A 17623-nucleotide genomic window follows, 5' to 3' on the forward strand; every position below is an offset into this window, starting at 1 on the left:
CTACCGCCAATAAGCAGGTATATCCGTTACCGTTATCTGTTGAGTGAATGAACGATAAAGAACTTACTGAAATTTATTTTCATATTTACCCTTCTATCAGTACATTGGGCATGCAAGTTTGCCAGCGAATCCAGCTTTTTCCAGCGAGTCATAATGGCAGACGAGTTCGTAGTATTTGAACAGCATTTTTGACATTTCCCTAATACATCGCACGTTTTCTTTCCGCACATTCCTTTAGTTTTACCGTGGACGCGCCAAAATGTCGTTCAAATATTACGAACACGTCCGCCATTATGGCTCGTGAAAAGCTGGATAAAGAACGGCACTTACGTGTGAACATGTTTCACTGATACCCGCAATACAGTTGCAATGCCCGGTTCTCCAATTATAATCCAAGGACGTAGCATAGATTCATTCAACCGCATTGAATGAATAATCTGTTGTAATAAGTTATAATGGGAATTGGTCAATGCGGGTTGCGCTCAGTTATAAGCTCTTGACAAATCTAAATGTAAATAGGATAATGCTCTAATCACAATTGCTGATAAATTACCTAAATTCTACCTAAAAACTTTCAATATAAATTATTTTAAGACACATTTGCTTCAGACATCAGACAGCAATTTTACAAAATGGCATTGGAGCGAATGTATATACCTTTTTTGGGAAGGGAATAAGTGTCTGATGCGAAGAATGATTAATTTGATAAACTGAATAATTGGGTATTTTAACGGTATCCAGCTTTTTACGCGCCATAATGGAGGACGCTTTAAATTGTGTTCGTAATATGCGAACAATCTTTTTGACAACTCTGCATACATCAAAACTGGGCACTCTTCTCCTGTACGGCAGTGTTGCTCTTTCTTTCGTTTACGCAAACGAAGGAGAGCAATAGTTTTGTTTACATTTCGCACATTTTTGCTCTCCTTCTTTGGCGTAAACGAAAGAAAGAGCACGGTAGTGTTGCAAGAGAAGAGTGTCAGATTTGATGTATGCAGAGTTGTCAAAAAGATTGTTCGCATATCACGAACACAATTTATAGCGGCCACCATTATAGCGCGTAAAAAGCTGGATATCAATTTTCACATATTATGGTAACATATGATGTCACTGTATCGTCACATGAAGACTTTTTCAAATTTGACGAGTGAAAGTAATAAAAAAGCCTTTTTTCAATCTAAAATTTTTTTTTGGGGAAAGCCGATAGCTTATAAGTAAACCACTTTCTTCTCAGCTCGCCTCAGACAACACAGTGAATAGATAAACTATGGTCATCGCATGATACATCAGGTTTCATATGGGAGCTGTCAAAAGCTCGGTCAAAATGAAGAGCTCTATCAGAAAGATAGAAGAGAGGGAGAGAACTTCTGACATCATTTCAATCAATCAGCTTGCTTGATATCTGTCAAACAGCAAATCATTCTATTTTTGATTTTTATTAATTTTTTCATTAAATATTGACTTAATTGAAATAAAAAAAGAACTGTTAGATTCAGAATACGACGGGCTATCAAATCAGGTGAAAAAGTCGCTTTTTTGGGAAAATTAAAATACTCAATTGCGATATATAGACCAAAAATATACTAGGTTGGTGGGCAGGTGAGAGCTATAAATCGAAATTGTCCAGTTTATCAAATTAATTGCATCAAACACTTACTCCCTTCCCAAAAAAGAGTCTATGTAAGGACCGCCACATACAAGTAAAAGAAAAAAAAAGAATAGTGAACATACAACTTTTTTGCGGAAATTAGCTCACCTTACCCATCACGATGTATTCTTCTCCCAAAAGCTTTCCATCTACTGAATGCGCAAATCCATTTTCGAATTTTGACGTAGGACTACGTCTTACGGCAAGTTTTGAGATAGGGTGTCATTCCAAAAAATCGAAAAATGCGAGCGTCACGAAAAATGAAAGGTTTTGAGCGCTAATAGCTCAGCGGTTTTCCAATCGATTTTCAATATTCTTACACCAATGGATTGGAAAATCTTCTAAGAATTGACCCAAATAAAGAAAAGTGTGGATTCTTGATGTTGAACTATTGAAAAATTGAAAATAATGAACCTATGTTTTATTAGAATTCTCGCTTCGTGATTAGTTGTTGCAAATGACGTCATCAAAGTAGAAACGCGTTTTCACGCTTCGGCTTATAATTCAGTCATTTTTCAATAGATTTCCAAGATATTTACACCAATTGATCGGGAAATCGATTGAAAATATTAAAAATATAGAAAACTATTGATTTTGTTTTTGAAAAATTGTTGTTTTTGAATTGATTTTGAAAATTTGAATTATTTTCATATTTTTGCCGTCCCTCGTCAGTGCTTCCCTAGCACGGATGACAGAAATATATACGATATAAGCTATGGGTTAAGCTTCCTTATGATTGTATTTAATTTACGCCCTATAGAATCCGATCGAAAATTGTTGAGCTTCAGCTGTTGCTGCTTCCCATGGATAAGGCAACGAAGACATGCAAATTCACCAAGCGAGGTGTTGGAGCTGGAGCACTCAATGATCGCTGCCGTGATGGAATATCTGGCGGCAGGAGTTCTGGAATTGGGAGGACATATGCTGCTCGCGACAATGAAACGATCAGAATTATCGTCACTTGCAGCTGGCCATCCGCAACAACGAAGAGTTGAACAAATTGCTGTCCCGTGTCACCGCTGCTATGAGAAGTGTCTTTCCGAACATCCAAACTGTTTTGTTGCTGCCCAAGAAGACGGAAAAGAAGGCTTAAATTTCCAGCATATCACGTCGAAAACCCGTTCTTTTAAGAACGAAACATGTGTTGAAGATTGAGGAATTTTCGCTCACAGATTTAAACTCTATTTAACTTAGATTGATCTGATTGTTCGCTTTTTTCAAAGAATTTTAACCGATCACCTCTCGCGCTGCTGTTCGCTTGTTGCTGCTGGACGCTGGTTGCGCTGGTTGCAGCCAACAAATATACTAGCTCCAAGTAAATGTGTTCGGCCAAGCGTCAAAATAAATGAAATTGAATTTAATCAAATGAAAGAGTTTTAGTAATCTTTTGCATCTTAGCAACACAAATTTATCCATACAGTAATAATACGTAGCGTAATTTTTCTTTGACAGCAAAAGGCGAACGGCTCACTGGTAACTTTGCTCTTTTGTTCAGACTGAAATTGAAATGCTCTATTTTTTATTTCACGTAGATGATAGAATGAAGAACCATGAAAAATGGGTGTGGTCGTTTCTTGTCGCTTGCTCTGGTACATAACACGTGGTAAGCCGGCGAACAGCATTATTCAAACGCTAGCTGAGCTAGTGCCAACATCGTTTGCCAGGGCAAACGGGAGTCACATTCGACTCGTGTTTCGTGTTCGTGTTCATCGGCGGCTGACCGTGTGACCGTGTGTTGGAGCTGAAGTTCCATTTCGCTGCCGTGATGGAATATCTGGCGACAGGAGTTCTGGAATTGGGACGACATATGCTGCTCGCGACAACAAAACGACCAGAAGCATGAAGCATCCCACGTCACTTGCAGCTGGCCACTTGGAGTAGTATTTCATCGTGATTTAGGACCACACACGAACGGTTTCGTTGATCGCATAGCTGCTGAGGCTTTCCGGTCGGTCCGTTGCAACAAGCCGTGCCTGGTTAGCGGTTATCGGTACTCCAAAGAATCGAAAATTGCGAGTGTCACGAAAAATGAAAGGTTTTGAACGTTAATAGCTCAGCGGTTTTCCGATAGATTTTCAATATTCTTACACCAATCGATCGGAAAATCTTCTAAGAATTGACCCAAATGAAGAAAAGTATGGATTCTTGATGTTGAACTATTGAAAAATTGAAAATAATGAACCTATGTTTTACCAGAGTTCTCGCTTCGTGATTGGTTGGAAGATTCTTTACGATGATCTAAGCCTATACCAATTTGATATCTGTGCTTGGGAAGTAAGCCAAAACAAGTGACAAAGCCTCCTCATTTCAACAAGATTTCTTAACACCGCGGTTAAACCTAGACCATTTTGATGTCCTTGCTTGGGAAGTACGCCAGAAAGAGTGACAAAGCCCCCTCGTGCCAACAGATTTCTTACGAACGCGATTAAACCTAGTTCAATTTGATGTCTGTGTTAGGGAAGTGTGCCAGAAAAAATGACACAAGTTCGTTGTCCCAACAGATCGCAAATTCTTTACTGCGAGACGATTAAACTTCGGCGCATTTGATATCTGTGTTGGAAAAATGTGCTACAGCTGTAGTGTTCGGTTATAATACGACTCTGTATGAATACGCATGCTTGCCGTTTCATTAGAAGTGTAATGAAAAGATGTGCTGTTAATATAATAGGATGGAATTGGTGAAATCGCTTCAACGTGGGGAACCATGGGTAATAAAACAATCTTCAATTTCAGTAAGGTAGCAGGAAAGCAATAGTTTGTGTTCTTGATTTTGTTAAATTGTTTTCAAATGCACAATCTTTTGAGAATTAAACGTATGCAATGTTACTACTTTGATAAATGTTACATACAACGCATGTAGCATGTATATATGTTGCATATAGCACGTATACATGAAGAATCATGATAATGATTACAAGCATGAATACATGCTACTATCACTACAAAGAAACTTACGTAGTCCTGCGTCACCTATATACGCGGTCGTGTCTTGTACACAACCCCTCTGATTTTTTTTATTATATTCGCGGTGTAAGGCGACCGAAAGTTAATCAAATAATCTATTACACTCCCCGTCGTCACTTTAGTAGGCAATTCGGGCGTTTTTGAAATTTAAGGAGACACCGAAAGTGGCTAACGTTATTGTGTTAGAGCGACACACACTGTACTGTACATCTCATGTGTTCGTTAAAAACCTAAACGTTTATTTGAATGTTGCATTGGTATTGGTACTATATGTCAAATGGCAGAGCTTGCGAACAAAAACACAGCTGATCCGTAGCCAACCGCATCGACTACTAAAATCCCGAAATATGGTTTATTTTCATTATCAAGACATTCCGATTCATCTAAGATTTGCAGCAGCAATCCTATTGATCCTATGCATTCAATAGGATGACTAATTATTCCGTTTGCATTAAAGGCGAGTTCTTTGTTTACATTCTCTAAGCTTATCGATGCGGCAAAAGCAGAAAGCTCTTTAAAAGCTCATTGATGTGGCGAAACTTTGAGATCGTGGTGCTGTTTTTTCGAAAAGCGCTAGTACAACGAAATATGTGCGCAACCAAATATCTATCCAGCTTTTTACGAGCCATAATGGCGGACGTGTTCGTAATATTTGAACAGCATTTTTGACATTTCCCTAATACATCGCACGTTTTCTTTCTGTGCGTTCCTTTAGTTTTACCGTGAACGCGCGGAAAGAAAACGTGCGATGTATTAGGGAAATGTCAAAAATGCTGTCCAAATATTACGAACACGTCCGCCATTATGGCTCGTAAAAAGCTGGATTAACCAATTCCAGATTATACGTTTTATGAACACGTAATGATCTATCCAGCTTTTAACAAGCCATAATGGCGGACGGGTTCGTAATATTTATACAGCATTTTTGACATTTCCCTAATACATCGCACGTTTTCTTTCCGTACATTCATTTAGTTTTACCGTGAACGCGCGGAAAGAAAACGTGCGATGTATTAGGGAATTGTCAAAAATGCTATTCAAATATTACGAACACGTCCGCCATTATGGCTCGTAAAAAGCTGGATATGATCCGTTGAATTTATTTTCCATTAGCAACTATGTTTTGCTGAGCGTTTGTTGATATATACCCAGCTTTTTACGAGCCATAATGGCGGACGTGTTCGTAATATTTGAACAGCATTTTTGACAATTCCCTAATACATCGCACGTTTTCTTTTCGCGCGTTCACGGTAAAACTAAAGGAATGTACGGAAAGAAAACGTGCGATGTGTTAGGGAAATGTCAAAAATGCTGTTCAAATATTACGAACTCGTCCGCCATTATGGCTCGTAAAAAGCTGGACTGGGTCGACAAATGGAATGACAAGATTTAGGAAATCTAACAGCACTGGGAGCACTGATTACGTGCTCTGCCAATACATATGCATTTTTAAGGCACAAAACAATACATGCATCGAACGGTAGCCATTTATCCAGCCATCTTTGAGCCATTTTCGGTTTCCCCTTAATGGTATACGGGTCTATGCCCCCAATCACGTGGTAGACATTTGGATTTTCCTTGGGAAGGTTGCAGGTGTAACTCGACAATTTAAATTGATCCTGAAATGACAAAAATTATAGCTGTTCTTCAATATACCAGCTATTCCTACCATGATATAAACAATTTTATAATCGAAACTGACCGCAAAATAAGAAAACTAGCGCTGTTTCACCTATATATTGACAGAGAACTACGTCTTACCGCAGGGTGTCAATCCAATATTTGGATTCAACCCAGCGTCACGAAAGAATGAAAAATTTTGAACGCAAATAGCTCTGCCAATTATGAATGGATTTTCATAGTTTAGATACCGATCGACTCATAAAAGATGTAGCAACTAGGTGATTTCTATTGTAACATTCTTTTTCAATCACTAATTAGTAAAAATTACCGAACAGTTTCAAGGTCAAATTATCCTGTACATTTTCTTTGTGATCGCCTTGCTTCACAGGCAGGGACGACAGTTAAATACACCATCTGTTTACTGTGATTTCGATTACTTTATGTTTAGAAAAAAAAAGCAACAAAGCCGCATCGTCCCAATAGGTCGAAGATTCTTTACGACGTTTAGACTTATACTAATTTGATATCTGTGCTTGGGAAGTATGCCAGAAAGAGTGATAAAGTCTTCTCGTCCTAACAAGATTTCTTAGGACTGTGACAAACCGAGTCCAATTTGATGTCCTGAAAGTAAACAATTTTGTTAAAGCATGAATCCACCCCTTCCTTTCAACCAAGTTTATTTTTAAACATTGAATGTAGTCCAAATTGATGTCCTGAAGGTGAAACGTCACAGAAAAGTGAGCAGCAATCCTTTCCTTTTGCCAGGTTGTATCCACATTCGTGACTACGAAGTATCTGATATTTGTTTGGTTTTTGCGTGAGAAAAAAGTGAAGTTAGTATTTTTGCTTTTGTTTTCAGGCAAGTTTTAACAATGGGTTTTCGTGTAAGTGCGAACAGGATTAAAAATCTCTTTAGCTTTCGCAGTCGCGATTAGGTACTACAAGATTTTTTTCAATATTCTGGTAATCTTTCATTAAAAAGTAAGAGAAAATAATCTTGCACCGGAGCGAATGTTTATACAGCTGATGTATTGTGCTTTGCAGCTGTACCTGGATTAATCCAGATTATTTTCTCTAATGCCAATGTATATGACAAAAGAAAACAGCGACATTGCAGTTGTCACTCTTTCCCATTCACAGCATTCGCACTGTCGCACTTTTTGTGCCAGTCGCACTTTTAGACTGCGGTGTCCAGTAAGGTGCAAAATGCGGGATAAAGAAAATGTAAACAAGATCCTCAGCTAATGTCAAAAAATCTCTATCCAGCTTTTTACGAGCCATAATGGCAGCCATGTTCGTAATATTTGAACGGTATTTTTGACATTTCAGTAATCCAGCTTTTTACGAGCCATAATGGCGGACGTGTCCGTAATATTTCAACGGCATTTTTGACATTTCCCTAATACATCGCACATTTTCTTTCCGTAAATTCCTTTAATTTTACCGTGAACGCGCGGAAAGAAAACGTGCGATGTATTGGGAAAATGTCAAAAATGCTGTTCAAATATTACGAACACGTCCGCCATTATGGCTAGTAAAAAGCTGGATACATCGCACGTTTGCTTTTCGCAAGTTCCACACATTTGGGATTGAATTAGTATTATATGTTTCTTTATTGTAAATTAACTTTTTTGCGAAACCGTGGAACAATTAGCACTAAAATATATCCTTATAAAACGCACATTTTTCTCGTCCAATGAGGATTCCACGCACAAGTTTGATTTATTAGCCCGAAAATGAAAGCAAACGTATAATGGGAAGAAGAAGGACAGCAAAACTATGAGAAAAAGAAGACCGTCTTCGCGACTCTCTCTCAGGTATTAAATATTATACGAAAGTTTCCACCTCCTTCAAAGCAATCTTGATGCTGTCAAATCCCATCATAAGCATAACAGTATGTGACAAGAGTTGTTATGATGAGTTGAACACATTTAAAATAATAAATATATTTATCACATATTGATTATTGCGGCGCTTATAATAAATCCTCCTGCTGCGGCGGTGGTAACGCGCTCAGGAGATAACCGTGAGACAACCGCAAAATTAAAATTTAGGTTTTCTGGTTTGTGGTTCGACAAAATATCATTTTTGTAACGTGTTTGTGGTGGAAAATAATTGATTTGGTAAATTTTCAAATACTTAATTACTATAATAAATCATGCGGTTATCTTTTGGTGGTTTGGTTTAGCTGTCAAGATAACCGCAATGTGAGGATTTTTCCTGCAATCTGCATTATTTATGCAGGAAGTGATTTACCCTCGGATTTACCCCGTGGTCGGGATGCTCTTCGTGTTTACTCCGTGTCTATTTTACTCAGTGTACATTTGCTCAACAAATTATGTACAATGATGCCAAATATACAAACAATTATGTGTAATTTTCAAATCATGTGATATATACCAGGAGTATTGCTTCTTTCAAACTTATTTTTAACGTACTGCATTCTGTTCAATGCTTATTGCAACATAAAGTCTGTAAAATTTTAAAAATCGCGATAAATTTGAAAACTGATCGATTTTAAATAAATATATCCCCAACTATTTGTGTGCTTGGCATCGTTTGATTGGATGAAAATTATCCATTTTACAGCAGTGCCTCTACATGTCGTATTCAACCCTATAACAGAAAACACTCCTGAGAACTCAAGCTGAGAAGCACGCACGAACCAAAGCAAGTCACTGTCCGCTACCCCAAGGTAGTGTGTGTTCGTGCGCGAGACAAGTAAGCAGCATATTTTTATAAGAAATTCAGCTAGCAAGCAGAAGATACGGAAAATGTAAATTGATTGCTGTAATTAGCGTTGATCTCTGTTCGAATTACTTGAAATTCCTGTTAAAAGTGTTGTAAATAGTGAAAATAATTGAAATACAGGTTTGTATATCAGTTAGATAATAAGAATTTAGCAAAAAGTTATCGAAAATTGTTCCGGATTTGCTTTGTTCAATGGAGCCAGGAAACGCGATTTCGCCGGATTTTTGTTGCGTTCTGAGAGAATGAGTGGTAGCAGAAGAAGACAGTGAGCAATGTTCCGGAAAATGTGTATGAAAGAAAACCGGATAGTGTTGAATGAAATGAGTTAACAGGATTTCACATACACATTGAAATTGGCTTTCAAAAAGAGTGTTTCAGCCCCAAGCACGAAAGTGTTGTCAGTATAAAAGTTTACTGAATGAGTGCTACAGCTTAGAGAATGGTTACTTTTTAATGTTTTAAATAATAATAATGATTTTAAAGGCAATATTTGAACTAAGTAGATTCAAGTACATATCTGGGTACAATTGTGTCTTCGATATGTACTAAACAACTTTTGCTTATGCATTTTTTATTAAAGTGGGTTCGCGATATACGATTTATATATGTATTGTTTCAACAAAAATGTAACTGAATATTTTAAATAGTAATGTTTTTTTACTTCGGTTCGATCAGCGTATAATATTTTGATTGTTTTAATGCATATTTGCTGTAGCAGGTAGACAGGAATACTATATAATATAATTTATATTATAGTAAAATATAATCATCTATATTAACAGGTAAATATTTTGCGAGAAACCAGGTATGTTTTTGAGTTTCCACATAGAGTTCGCAACGCCCAGTGTGTAAACAACAAAAGTCAAAACCACCGTATCTTTTGTACTGGGGATATTTATGAACGGCTTTTCTTTTATGAATCATGTTTGTGGTCAAAATAAATCACTAACATATTCATTCATAAATTTTCATTTGTCGTTGTACCGGTATATTGGAATACAAAAACATGATAAATTGTAAAACGCGTGATTCAAAAAAATATTTCTTTCAGAGCGTTGTTACATTTTTCAAACAGTAATATAGCTTGCTAAAGCCTAGTATCGACCTGAAAAGAAATGGGCAAAAAGATAGGCCAAGAAATGCTGAAGAAAAGATTTTCCGTTTGCGATTTCTTTACCAGTATGCAGCTCACAAGAAATATTGTTTTACTTTCAGATGGCGCAGTTTTACATGCCAGTGAATTGAAACGTCACTTTTCCGTACGGAATAATATCCGGCGCAATTATTACCACAAGAAAAAATGACAGATAATTGCTTGCCTTGCAGTTGTCAAAATTTCTTCGGTAAATACCAGGATTTTTTCTTGAGCTGTTTTCTTTTCAGCTGGATATTAGGCTTAAGCACACCCAGTAAACCATTTTGTTTGTATATCTCGTTTGCTACTGAGATATATGACATCATATCTGAACAAAAAAGTTATATTTCACGTCAGATCAGAACATATGTGTACCAAAGTGAAGGCAATATACGTGCGAAAATTTTGACAATTTGTAATTCTATCTTGCATTTTTTGCAGCGGTTTTTATAACACGCAACCTAATATTCCTGGATATATGATTAAGATATAACTAAATATTACAATCATCTACACTGCTTTGTAATACACAATCATGAGTTGTACACTCGACTGCAAAGTAATTTATTGTTCACTTTGTGTTGACATACTCTAATCATTATACAATTCCAATGTAAAATTGACATGAAAACGATTTAATATGAAGTTTCTATTACGATCTTGTGTTATCTGGGCAGTGCAAAAGGCTATAGAAATTCATCGTTTTTCATCGAAACGCATGTTTTTTACCGGAGTATAACTGGGGGAAAACAAAAACAAACGTGTAAAATCTACCAATAGCAACAACGAATCGCGCGTCGACGTGTGCGAACGGTAAACGCCAGCAAGCACAATTGAGCTTGCTGACGTTTATCGTACGCACACATCGACGCGCGATTTGTTGTTACTGTTGTTATATTTTACATTGATTTTACACGTTTGTTTTTGTTTTCCCCCAGTTATACCCCGGTAAAAACATACGTTTGAGTGATAAACGATAAGTTTTTGTAGCCTTTTGCACTGGGATTAGCAAGCTCTATGTAAAGCCTGATAGCAATAAGAACCGTAGATTGTTAATATTGCGGAGTTCCAACTTTTGTGAATCCCACGCGAAAATTATTAGCGTGGTTATTTTCTGCGTTTACCACGCATGTTTGCAATTTAGTAGTTTGAACTATCAGTTTTTCGTCATTGCCTCCCCACTGCACCCCTCCTTGCTTGACAAGCATATTTTCAATGTTTTTAGTAAGTACAGGATAATTACTATTAAAAAAAGAATTTGTGTAGGACTCGTTACTGGTAGGAATTACTGCCAGGTGCAATAAAAATCTGAATAACATTTTTTCATAAGCCGTTTTAATAAAAAAGCTAAGCGAAACTTAAGTGCTACATCCCGTTTTCGAAACTTGACCTTCTTTTTTTATACGACAGGCTTTGCAGACAACTGTTGTACAGGACAATTGCGAGATTAGTGCTACAATCTCTTCCTACTCTTGTTAAGACAGTATCGTATCACGAAACCAGCTGGGAGCCATTCTTTTACAATGTTCTTAAATTTTGACTGTTCATTACTGTTATAAAATTTATTTCGTTTTTAATTGATACTGATTAGCTACATTGTTATCAGTCTCAAACCTCCCTATTGGCCTCGAGGAATGACTCTGGCCTAACAAGCTAGTTCGAATATTCGAATCTCGACTGGCTGAGGCTGTAAGAGTCATTAGGATCGTAGCACTATGTAGCTTCGCAATTGTTTTGCACTCTAACACGTCAAGTTCTGAATGCGGAATGTGGCACCATAAGGTTTTATCACAGACTAACAGACGTAACACTTCGAACAAATTTTCTAATAAAACATCGTTTCAATGACACCCCTAATACTTGGAAAAAACACTAGCATCACCTGGTGCAGGCTTCGCGCTGCGCCAGAGTAGGTTGCTATAAATTTAGCAATGCTATAAATTTACCTGTATATTATCTGACAACAGCGCCAGCGCAGGCGAGCGGCGTTCTCGCGCGGCGACTGTTGTTTGTGTCTTGACTTAAGTGAAAATTAGAAATGATCGTTTCTATTGACGATGGAATGAGGCTTCAGTGTTGCGTCTGTGGTTTTATTGTGTATCCAGCACAAAATTGGACTTCCGAAAAAGCGGCAAACGATTTTTCTTCCGTATTGTACATTGAACCTACTGTCGAAAGTATTGCGCTGTATAGCACGTCTCCTTTGCTATACAGCGCACTCCTTCAGACACTTGGTTTAATGTACGGTACGGAAGAAAAATCGTTTGCCGTTTTTTCGGAAGTCCAATATAGTGCTGGCGACACAATACTTTGCTGATCACAATTGCACCTATTTTTCCTTCTGTTCTTTTCTAATCATTGATTATTGAGTTTCTGCTTACATATCCTACATATACCTGTTGCAAGTAAAAAATACGATTTTAATATATATAAATGTACATGTATCGGTTATCCACTATAGACATATATTTTAGATTTTTGACCCGTAGAAGAATCCAAGTCGATGTAGCAAATAGCAATCTACAATATACTTAAGCCGCTCGATCAGCGAAATTTGCTACATAAAAGGTATGTAATTTTTGTTGAACTGTTATAGGGTAAGAGATCTAGTTTTTCGACCCTGTGCTAGTTTTCGCACCACTGCTGAAATATTCACCAAATAAGATTTATAACGGTATTTATTAAAATTTTCGGAGGGAACGGTAGAAAAAAGTTTTTCAATCAATCAACCTGTTACTGAACTGGCTTCATTGGTTTCTTTGAGCCACAATCACACTACTTCTGATGATTGGCGACGATAATGCATTTTGAAAATTTTTGAGTGACTTGTAGCACCCCAAGTATTATTGATGTTGCAGTTGAAAACTGTAATAATCGACGTGCGACATTAGGTTTTATTCTCGTTCTGTGTCTCGCAACTACGTCGCACGTGGTGCGCTGTGTTCGCACATTGATGCACTATACAGCGCACCACGTGCGACATAGTTGCGACACACAGAACAAGAATAAAACCGAAAGTCGCACGTCGTTTATTACGGTTTTCAACTGCAACATCAATATATCAATTCAATGGATCATTGAAAAAGCTAAAAAAATTCACAGATGGCTCCAGCATAGACATGTTCTGTCAAACACTCTCGACGAACGACGACTGTCAAACTGCCTTGCAATCTGATTGGTCCACCTAAAAAGACCAGTTCAGATTAAGCGTTATCAACCGTCAACAACAACGGAACGGCAAGAAATTATGACGTGTAATCTGTATCAGCCTTACCCAAGTAACAATTTCAGGCTGATCAAACGCTTTTATAGCTGATTTTATTTAACCTGTGGCTGAACTATGGTTTAGGTTTAGAAATAAAAACCTTTTGTCAGCTCTTAAACATCTAAATCTGGTAAATTTATCAAGCTTTACACTTGTTAAAAGCTGTTTTCGAAGCTGCGATGAAGCTTAATAGAGGTTTTTGTGAGCTTTTAAACAGCCAATTTTCGCAATGCTGTCGATTCTACTTTTAAAACTAGAAATAGTTTTGCAATATGCTCTTCCAGCCGCGATTCAACGATTCATCAACCTTTATGCAGCCAAAACAAATCTATTTTAAATTTAAAAAATGGAACGCGTCATTTTTATTTTGCCGTTAATTTCGAATAACTTAAATTCGTATAAGTAAGCTAACTAATTAAAAATGCATCTTTTTTCCGGGAATTGAACCCGCCATATTTTGATCCATAAGCACTCACCGTATGATCCGCCCCATTTGCATCTGCAGAACAGACAGTGAGAATACCTTTACACCTGAAGCCTAGCCCGCCTAGCGTAAAGCAGTCGATAATGTCGATAACTGACAAAATTTTGCTATCAGCCGAATTGCGAAATTCTATGCTCTGACATTATGTGTGCTGTGAGCCGAAAGAAAACTTGGTAGAAGTTTGTAAATCCACTTTAACACCCTTAAGCAGCCTTCAAGTAGTTTGAAAGCTGTGAGTCTAACGAAAGCTTCCACTCTACACTTTAACACCTTTAAGCAGCCGTAAAACAGTTTGATGTTTATGGCTGTTTAGAAGCAGATTGTTTAGCAGAAAAATCCGCGATTAAGCTTGTTTATCAGCTTTTGGGAGAGAACTGGTTTGAAAAACTAAAAGTAGCTTAAACAGCGCTTATTTAAACATTATTTGAGTGCTTACTTTATGCAGGTTTGATCGCCTTAAACCAACTCGTAAACAGCAATTGCTCTTGCAATTCAGCTACCATTGTTAGTTGGGAAAAGTTTACTCTAAATATGCCACGTGGGGCTTTAGCGTCCATATAGCGGTAAGCATGAGCAAAAGCTACCTACAATGATCCAATGTAATGCTTTACAGTGCGCTACAAAGCATATCATATAATGTATTATTTTCTTACATGTACAATAAATGCAGTAAAAAAGTGGAAAAGGGCGCCACTACTGTGTATACCCCCGTTGGTATGACCTTCTTTAATCGGAACATTTTTAATCCGTGCCCCGCTGGTATGAATGCGTTCACATTAAAAACCGATCAAGCGTCATACACAATTGACATTAAAGGTGACCGGTTAATTGAAATAAAGCAAAAAAACTTAATGCGTTTCCTCTTGCTTAAGAGTTTTGGCAATATAACTCATATGGAACTTACCTCTCTCCAGCACTTAAAATAGACCATTTTAGTCGAAACTGCCGAGCCATTTGCCTCTTCTACAAACCGGACGCTTAGAATTCCCGCATGATTGAAATGTTTTCAAAACGTTTGTTCTCATCAAATCAAAACAACAAGTTCATAGGGTGCGCGTCTTGCGCGTATCTGAAAATGAATAGAGTTACCAAATATTCAAATTAAAAATGAACTCACCCAATCTGAACCAGGTGTTTTTCATATTAGCGGGGCTTGAGTGTATTGTCAAATTAAAGCTGCATTATAATAGCAATTGCTAAAGCACCATTAAGGCATGTATTAAACATCGCATTATCGACATATCGTTATTTTTAGCTTGTTTGCAAAAAAATATAAAAACATCAATTCTCAATTCAAATCAAAATTCAAATCAATTCAAAAATAAATATACATTTTCATATTTATTTTTTAAGTCCGCTGATTCTAGCAGCTTCTCAAGCTATTGCAGAGTTTTCACCTATTTAGAGTCCCATGCGAAAATTATTAGCGTGGTTATTTTCTGCGTTTATCACACATGTTTGCAATTTAGCAATTTGAACCATCAGCTTTTCGTTATTGCCTCCCCACTGCACCCCTCCTTGCTTGACAAGCATATTTTCAATGTATTTAGTAAGTATCAGGATAATTGTTATTAAAAAACGGATCTGTGTAGGACTCGTAAAATTGCTGCCAGGTGCAATATGCGTTACTCCATTATTTACGACGAATGGATTTTTTTTTTGTATTTCAAATGTTACCTTTAATGGGACTTGAATCTGGGTGCGTGCATCCCTGCATGGTTTATTTGCTGGCGCCTTTGATATCTCAACCACAGCTGTTATCGACCTTTTCGCGTGCGTAATGGCGGCTAGTGGGTACAACTTTCGGAGAACGTTAGCATGCCTTTGGCAACTTTATTCACGTCGAGTTGATATATACAGCCTTAATTGTTGCTGTAGAACTTTCAAGCAAACGTGAGCGGAGTTCCCAAAAGCAAATAATCATTGTCGGAAACTGTACTCACTAGTCGCCATTAAGCGCGCGAAAAGGTGGATAGACGAGTGGGTTGTAATTAGTCGTTCTTAAATCATCGTTCGTAGCTCGTTCTAGAATTCAATTGGATGAAAAGAGATAGCGGCTGTTAGGTGAAACACAGCCTGAGCACTCTCATTTCACACTGGGTGGTGCGCAGAGAGCGCTACTTAGTTCAGCAAGCCTATGGATAATAATCGACTCTATAAATGTCAAGCTTTATCAAATTGAACTCGCATTCGTAGTCCTACGTGAGCCCTTCGTTCGTGTCCCTGGGCAAAGACTTTCATACTTTTTTAAATTTAATCTTAGAGTGCACGCGACAGCGACTTCGCTCACATTCATTTAAATACGCAGCTCTTATTTTTCGCTGGAAGGAGGGCTACGCATTTAAAACAATGTGAGCGAAGTCACGTCGCGTCGCTGTCGCGTGCATTCTGCACGGGGCCTTATTATGCACGGTATTATCACAGACAAACAGAATAACACTCGTTTTCCATTCTTCGTACCGATTAAACCGTCATTTCAAATTTGGGCTTAGTTGGGAATGTCTCCGTTTTGGTCACAGTGGCGCTTTTTGATGAAAGAATGCCCCATAAAAAATATTTGCTACTTCGAGGGATACTCCAGTTGCTATTTTATATTTGGGAATGTCGATCATAGATGGTGCTGGTTTTCAAGCTAAATGTGAGGTACGATAATTTTTCTTGATTTTTCTTTCAAGAGTTATGTCTGTTTGTCTGTGCTAAAAGTGAACTGTTTTCCGATTCTTCAAGCAAACTGTGAATTTTCTCACTTTTCGACTAGTTCCAAAGTCCACCACCGTCAGCACATGAGTTTCTGTCAAATTTGTCAATACAGTGGTATTCCGATTTTATCTACACCTGGTTTAATCTACACCCGATTTTAGGTACCCCCGATTTTGTCTACCGTTTGCACCCGGTTTTATCTACCTCTTTTTAAATTGTCATTTCAACCATGCGACATGAAAATTTCAAAGATTTCATGATAAATTCATAACAAAGAATATTTATTTGTATTTTATAGTTTACTATGTGGCATCTGTGGTATGTAATAATACACAGAATGGGTATAATAATGCTGAAGTCAAATACGCAAAGTTACTTCCATTTACTTTGAAACGCATATTTTTAACATTTCATAATGATTCTTTGTGAGATTTTTCTACACCGTAACGCTAACGGGCACACCCCGTCTCCGCTAGGAACTATGGTTATCACCTTTCTTTCCTTAAAAATTCTAATCTTTCATTTCAATCTTTCCGATTTCAATAATTTTCTTACCAAACAAAAGGTATTTTAATGAGCTTTTCAGAAAAAAAGGCAAGCTAGTTAGGCCATTGCAAATAATTTCAAAAGATGTTTTCACTACCCCTCCTCCCCATCCCTCTTGGAAATTGGCTTGAAAAATCGGGAGGCAAAAAAATAATTTAGGATATAAGTTAATTTTTTTCCACAAAATCAATTGTCTGTGGATTCTATAGCCTGAAAAACTCGAAAAAATGAGTGTATAAGTTGAGTTAATGCTTCTAGCACGAAACAGAAATGGAAATTCAAACAGCGGAATTTCCGAAAATCGGCCAAAAAAGTTTTTGAAGACGCATTTCTTTATCAAAATTCCCTTTTATTGCAAGTAAAAACAAAAACCATGCGTTTCCATTGTATTCTCGACACTTAATGAAAAGTTTCTTTGGTCTACACACCATGGAAATATAAAAAGTGAATGTTTTCAATGTTTTTGTGATAATAAAAAAAAGTTTGGGTCCAATACTTTTTTTGAAA

The 17623-nt window shown here is 37.3% G+C and overlaps 1 protein-coding gene and 1 pseudogene across 3 annotated transcripts in view; one reads left to right on the plus strand and one right to left on the minus strand.

The window, feature by feature from the left end:
* LOC128739818 (uncharacterized) lies at nt 1-4753 on the minus strand (annotated as a pseudogene).
* Nucleotides 4754-8974: 4221 nt separating this feature from the next.
* The window catches only part of LOC128744323 (maternal protein pumilio), a 216628-nt gene continuing 207979 nt past the window's right edge, over nt 8975-17623 (plus strand). The window contains exon 1 of one of the 3 annotated variants that reach the window (XM_053841219.1): nt 8975-9011. The gene's annotated coding sequence lies outside the window, so the exon portion shown is untranslated. Of the gene's footprint in view, nt 9012-9061; nt 9107-17623 lie in introns of those variants that run through there. The other 2 variants (XM_053841220.1, XM_053841218.1) reach the window with 2 other exon arrangements.

This window comes from Sabethes cyaneus, chromosome 3 (genome assembly GCF_943734655.1).
Source record: "Sabethes cyaneus chromosome 3, idSabCyanKW18_F2, whole genome shotgun sequence".
Classification (NCBI taxonomy): domain Eukaryota; kingdom Metazoa; phylum Arthropoda; class Insecta; order Diptera; family Culicidae; genus Sabethes; species Sabethes cyaneus.